The 7,169-nt window shown below is 42.9% G+C and overlaps 1 non-coding gene across 1 annotated transcript; it reads right to left on the bottom strand.

Moving 5' to 3' along the window:
- Positions 1-1,836: 1,836 nt before the first annotated feature.
- Positions 1,837-1,943, bottom strand: LOC112086885. The gene has a single exon (XR_002899739.1). It is a non-coding gene; the product is annotated as a small nucleolar RNA R71 (small nucleolar RNA).
- Positions 1,944-7,169: the final 5,226 nt, after the last annotated feature.

The following is a 7,169-nucleotide window of genomic DNA, read 5'->3' as shown; positions in this document are numbered from 1 at the left end:
AGAGAGATATAAATAGTTTTTAGGGTTTTTTCCCTAAGGACTAAGCTTTATTCCCTTTGTCTCTTGCCTCTTTTGTCAAAAAGACTCCACTAAGAAGAGAAATATCGATATTTGGGTGTTTAATCAAGAGAGCTTAAGAGATTTTTGTGTTTAAAGCTGTTTTCTTCTGAATCTATCATCTCCATCTCCATTTCTCATCATTAATCATGCCAATCTTCTCAACTTGCAAATGTTTAAGAGAGATTAGTATGATTAGTGAGTAGTCACCTTAATGAGGTTCTAGATGTGTAGGTTAGGGTGCTAAAGTGTTAGATTAGGAGTGCTTAGGGCTAGATTCATTGATTCATCTCTCTAAACAGCTGTTCTCTATGCTAGATCCTTGCATATCACTTGAGATCTAGATTCTGGGAATTTCATGCACCAAAAGTGTTTGATGAAATTCCTGAAAGAGCTGTATTAGAGGTTTAAGCATTTGCTGCATGATGATGTATTGTTATTTGCTTGAATGATCACTTAGAACTGTTTATTAATGCATACTGATTCATATTTCACAAATGATGATTTGATTTGAAAATGGATTAGTATAGGGGTTAAAACCTTCATGAGAGGATTAATCTAGATTAGAGTTCTTAATCATTTGAATCATGTCTCATCATTGTCATTAGCATTCCTACTTTAGCACCAAAGCCCCCTAGCCAACTATCATGTCTAGAATCTCATGCCTCCATCATATCATATCCATATCACTTGTCATTGTTTATTTTTTCTTTAGTTATTAATCCTGTTTTAAGCTTGTAGTTGTCATTAGTCAATCAAAATCTCACTTGTTTACTTGAATTAAGAATCTGATCACATAGCTTAGTGTCTATCACCACATTCTTGGATTGATAACCTCTTTGTGCTACATTGACAAGGGGATTGATAGCCCTGAGACCCTCAAAAGTCTTGTCTATCAATTGGCGCCGTTGCCAAATTGTGGATTGTTTAGCATTAAGCTCTGATCTGTTCTTGAGATCAAGTGCTTACTTTCTTTTTCTTACTGATTACTTTCAAGTTCTGTTTGTGATTTCAGGTGCATGAACACCAGGTCTAGATCAAGAAGCTGTGGTCTACCTTTCCCTCTCAACGACAACATCAATCTTTTGGTACCAAGGAGGAGAAGGGACAGACGTGGAAGACAGATTGATCAGGCTAATATGGAAGAACAAAGAGAGCATGTGGTAGACATAGAACAACCAGTTCAGGAGCAACAGGCTCAGGGTAATGTAGATGGTCATAGAGTTGGTCAGGGGTTAAATCAGGGTAATGTTCATCAGGAACAGGTGCATCACCAACAAGCTTATGTCCACCAGGGACAAGCTCCAGCTCATCAACAGAGGCATCAGGCCAATGTACAGCAAAGACAACAGGTGCACCACCAACACCAGCCCTTCCAACACCAGCACAGAAGATATGAGCAACCACAAGTCTATGTTGGAGAGAATGACAGGGCCAATGCTCATCAGTATGGAGCTGGAATTCAGGCACCACCTGTGCAAAACAACAACTTTGAAGTGAAGGCATCCTTGTTGAATATGGTCCAGAACTCAAAGTTCCATGGATTAGCAATGGAAGATCCCTTGGAACACTTGGATCAATTTGATAAAGTGTGTGACCTGACCAAGATTAATGGAGTTTCTGAAGACAGTTTCAAGCTAAGATTATTTCCCTTCAGTCTTGGTGATTGGTGACAAAGCTCACCAATGGGAGGAGAATCTTCCAAGAGGCTCCATTGAAACCTGGGAACAATGCAAGCAAGCTTTCCTGTCTAAGTTCTTCTCCACCTCCAGAACTGCAAAACTGAGAAACCAAATCTCTAGCTCCACTCAGCACAGCAATGAGAGTTTTAGTGAAGCATATGAAAGATTCAGGAGCTACATAAACCAATGCCCACACCATGAATTTAGTGAGGCTTCCCTTCTCAGCACACTTTATAGAGGAGCTCTTCCCAACATTAGAAACCAGCAGGATACTGCTTCCAATGGGAACTTTCTGGGAAAGGAGATACATGCTACTTTAGAGCTAGTGGAGAACTTAGCAATGAGCAATGATACTTATGGTGAAGACTATGACAGATCAAATAGATCTGAAGGTTCAAGCTCAGAACAGAGGCTCACTAGGGAAGTTAAGGAGTTGAGGAGTGAATTGGATAAGTTAAAATTCACCACTAAGAAGCCAATGCATTTTGTAGGAGAGTATGAGGAACCTTCTCAAATCTTTGAGAACATAAGTGAAGAAGGTCTCACCCAGGAGGAGCTTAACTACATTGGGAATCAGAGGTTCCAGAGATATCAGTATGGTAATGCCAATCAGAACCTTTCTTACAGGAACCCCAATGTAGCTAACCCACAAGACCAAGTCTATCCCAATCCTCAAGCTCCACAGAACTTTGTTCCCAAGAACAACTTTCAAGGGTCCTTTCAACCTAAGAATCAGTTTGCTCAGAATCAGGGTTTTGCTCAGCAACAGCAACAATTTCAGAGTACTGGTTTCAGTTCACAGCAGCAAAAGGCACCACCAGGATTTGGTCCACTACAATTCCAACAGCAGGCGCCGGTTCAACAACAGTTTCAGCCACCAACGGTTCAGCAGCCACAGATAGGGACATATATGGTTGGTATTCTGAACAAGACTAAAGAGCTTCAAGGCATGGTGGTACTAAGTCATGAATGCAGTGCTATCATTCAGAAGAAGTCCATTCCAAGAAAGTTGACTGATCCAGGGAGTTTCACACTCCCTTGTGCCATTGGACCTCTTCTATTTTCTGGATGTCTTTGTGATCTAGGAGCATCAGTCAGCTTGATGCCATTCTATATAGCAAAGAAGCTGGGCTTTAGAGTCTCCAAACCTGCAAGGATCTCTCTTATCCTTGCAGATAGATCAGTTAGATTGCCTGTTGGTATGTTGGAAGATCTACCTGTTAAGAAAGGTGGTTTTGAGTTTCCAACTGATTTTGTTGTGCTAGAAATGGATGAGGAACCAGTTGATCCTCTTATCTTGGGCAGACCATTTTTGGCCACTGCAGGAGCCATAATTGACGTGAGAGGTGGGATAATAGAGCTTCAACTTGGGTCTGAAAAGCTCAAGTTTGATGCGAATGAGATGATGAAGAAACCCACCATTGAAGGTCAATGTTTCTATGTGGAGACAATGGATCAGTTGGCTGATGAGTTGCTTGAGGAGCTGAACACTGAGGATCCTCTTCAAGCTGCTCTAACTCAAGAACAAGGAGACAATGGGCTCTTAGCAGAAGCAAGTGAAGGGTACAAGTTGTATTTGCACAATGCTAGAGAGCTGGGTCCTGAGACAAGGTTTTTGGAACTGGAACAAAGTGGCTCTAAGGTTTTTGCTATCAGAGGATCAGACACCAGCCAAAGCAGCTTGGACAAGGATTGGAATGAGGCTGATGCACCCCCTGTTGAGCTCAAGCCTCTACCAACAGGGCTCAGGTATGCTTTCTTGGGCTTAAACTCCACATATCCAGTAATCATCAATGATAGCTTATTAGAGCATCAAGAGAGTGCATTGCTTAGTGAGATAAGAAAGTTCAGGAGAGCCATAAGATATTCTTTGGCTGATATTAGAGGGATCTCTCCTGACATTTTCACCCACATGATTCACCTAGAGGACCAATCTATGTCCTCTATTGAGCATCAACGACGTCTTAACCCCAACCTTAAGGAAGTGGTTAAGAAGGAGATACTAAAACTTCTTGAGGCAGGGATAATTTACCCAATCTCTGATTCAAGATGGGTGTCTCCTGTTCATGTTGTGCCCAAGAAGGGTGGGATCACAGTGGTTAAAAACGAGAAGGATGAGCTGATAGCTACTAGGACTGTCACAGGACACAGAATGTGTATAGACTATAGAAAGCTCAATGCAGCCTCTAGGAAGGATCATTTTCCTTTGCCTTTCATTGATCAGATGTTAAAGAGGCTTGCAAACCATCCCTTCTTTTGTTTTCTCGATGGGTACTCGGGGTTCTTCCAAATTCCCATAGATCCCCGAGATCAAGAGAAAACAACATTTACTTGCCCTTATGGCACATTTGCATACAGGCGAATGCCTATTGGTCTCTGTAATGCCCCTGCCACATTTCAACGTTGCATGATGCATATCTTCTCTGGCATCATTGAAGAGAAGGTGGAGGTGTTCATGGATGATTTTAGTGTCTATGGCTCCTCCTTCTCGGATTGTCTCTCTAATTTGTCACAGGTCTTGGAGAGATGTGAGCAGCATAATTTGGTGTTGAACTGGGAGAAATGCCACTTCATGGTGCAGGAATGAATAGTTCTTGGGCACAAGATATCTGAGAAGGGCATAGAGGTTGACAGAGCAAAGGTGGAAGTGATGGTGAATCTGCAAACTCCCACTTCAGTCAAAGGGATAAGGAGTTTCCTTGGGCATGCAGGGTTTTACAGAAGATTTATCAAAGACTTCTCAAGAATAGCAAGACCCTTGACAAGGTTGTTGTGTAAGGAAGTTGGTTTCATCTTTAATGCTGAGTGTGAAGAGGCCTTCAAGATGATCAAGGATGCATTAGTCAGTGCACCAATTGTCCAAGCACCAGACTGGTCCCTTCCTTTTGAGGTTATGACAGATGCATCTGATTTTGCAGTTGGAGCAGTACTTGGGCAAAGGAAGGACAAGAAGCTACATGTTATCTACTATGCCAGTAGAACACTTGACTTTGCACAAGAGAAGTATGCGACTATTGAGAAGGAAATGCTGGCAATAGTCTTTACCTTTGATAAATTCAAAAGCTACCTGGTGGGATCAAAAGTCATTGTATATACTGATCATGCAGCACTCAGGTATCTGATGACCAAGAAAGATGCCAAGCCAAGACTGTTAAGATGGGTTCTTCTACTTCAAGAGTTTTATATGGAAGTACAAGACAAGAAGGGTATAGAGAATGGAGCTGTAGACTATCTCTCTAGGCTGAGAATAGACTCTGAAGTCCCTCTTAATGACAGTCTTCCTGAGGAATCACTGATGGTGCTCCACTCTTACTTGGAGTTTGAAGAAGTGGATATCATTCAAGAGAAGAGGATGCCCTGGTTTGCTGGTATAGTGAACTATCTTGCTTGTGGAGTGGAACCACCTGAATTAGATGCTTACCATAGGAAGAAGTTCTTCAGAGATGTCCAAAGATACCATTGGGATGAGCCTTACCTCTATGTCCTGAACAAAGATCAGCTGTATAGAAGGTGTCTTGCTGAGGAGAAGATGCAACATGTGTTCCAAGAGTGTCATGGTTCAGCTTTTGGGGGTCACATGAGAGCATTCAAGACTGTGGCCAAGGTTCTTCAGAGTGGGTTTTGGTGGCCCACAATATTCAAAGATGCTCAGCTAGTTGTTTCAGCATGTGATGCCTGTCAGAGGCATGGGAACATATTAAAGAGGAGTGAGATACCTCAAAACCCAATTCTAGAGGTTGAGATCTTTGATTGCTGGGGAATTGACTTTATGGGGCCCTTCATTTCATCCTATGGGAATCAGTATATACTTGTTGCTGTGGACTATGTGTCCAAATGGGTTGAGGCCATTGCTTCCCCTACCAATGATTCCACGGTAGTAGTGAAGTTCTTCAAGAGCATTATCTTCCCAAGATTTGGAGTACCCAGGGTTGTTATCTCTGATGGAGGATCTCATTTTGTGAACAAGACCTTGGAGGGATTGCTGAGAAAGCATGGAGTGAAACACAAGGTAGCTACTCCTTATCATCCTCAAACTAGTGGCCAGGTTGAAGTATCTAATAGACAGATCAAAGCCATTCTTGAGAGGACTGTTAGCTCAAGAAGAAAAGATTGGAGCAAAAGGCTAGATGATGCATTGTGGGCTTATAAGACTGCCTTTAAAACTCCTATTGGGACATCACCTTTCAATCTGCTATATGGGAAGAGCTGCCACCTTTCTGTTGAGTTGGAGTACAAGGCTTTGTGGGCGGTAAAGTTGCTGAACTTTGATATCAAGACAGCTCAAGAGAAAAGGGTCATTCAACTCCATGAACTTGAAGAGATAAGGCTTGGGGCTTTTGAGAGCTCAAAGATTTTATAAAGAAAAGACCAAGGCTCTGCATGACCAAAAGATTTTAAAAAAGGAGTTCAAGGAAGGAGATCTAGTGTTGCTGTTCAACTCTAGGCTTAAGTTGTTTCCAGGAAAACTTAAGTCTAGATGGTCTGGTCCCTTTAAAGTTCTTGAGGTGAGTCCATATGGAGCTGTTGTGTTAGAAGGAAAGAATGGTCAAGAGTTTGTGGTAAATGGCCAAAGGATCAAGCACTATCTGGTTTCACAAAGGAAGGAGGAAGCTACATCAGTTCCCCTTCTTGATCCACCACCAGCCTGTTAAACAGGTTTCCAAAGTCAAACTTAGAGACTTTAAACAAAGTGCTCTTGGGAGACACCCCAAGCTTATCTTTATACATAGTTCTTTTGATTTCTTCTCTTTTCTTTTATGTTTTAGAACTTTTTGATGGGTTTTGTGAGTTGGTCTCAGGTTCTAGGTGATTTTTGGAGGCCATGACTCAGTGATAAATGGGATAAAGCATGTGAAAGGGCTGAGAGAAGTGTTTAAGGTCTGAAAAGCTTGGAGGACGCCTGAGTGCTACCTAGATGTGCGGCTTGGTGCAAGAAGAGCCCAGGTCGCAGCAGGACTCGTAAATCACACCGACCTGGTCATGCTACCTGGTGCAAGAGGGCCAGGCCGCACCAAAAGAAGAATGGCCGAGGTGTTTAAGTCCCAAACTCTACGACCTGGGAGTGCGGTTTAGTAGGCCATGGACCAAGGCGCACCAACATTCGCATTCCACACCATGTTGGTCGTGCGGGTTGGTGCTTGTGAGACCAGGCCGCATAAAAAAGAAGGAAGGCCGAAGAGACTAAGTGCAGAATCCTGCGAGGAAGGAGTGCGGCTTAGATTAATAAGGAGCCAAACCGCACAATGGTTCGCATTTCACACCGGGTTGGTCCTGCGACCTGGGAGCAAGGAGACCAGGCCGCACCAAAAGAAGAAAGGCCGAGGTATCTATGTCCCAAAGTCTGCGAGTTGGTGCTGCGGCCTGAAACCCAAGGAAGCTAGGCCTCATGATGATCCGAAATACACTCCGTGTTGGTCGTGCTGGCTGGGA

This window comes from Eutrema salsugineum, unplaced genomic scaffold (genome assembly GCF_000478725.1).
Source record: "Eutrema salsugineum unplaced genomic scaffold, Eutsalg1_0 scaffold_2, whole genome shotgun sequence".
Taxonomy (NCBI): Eukaryota; Viridiplantae; Streptophyta; class Magnoliopsida; order Brassicales; family Brassicaceae; genus Eutrema; species Eutrema salsugineum.
Note: the sequence above shows the minus strand (reverse complement) of the source record. Positions and strands in the feature narration are given on the sequence as shown.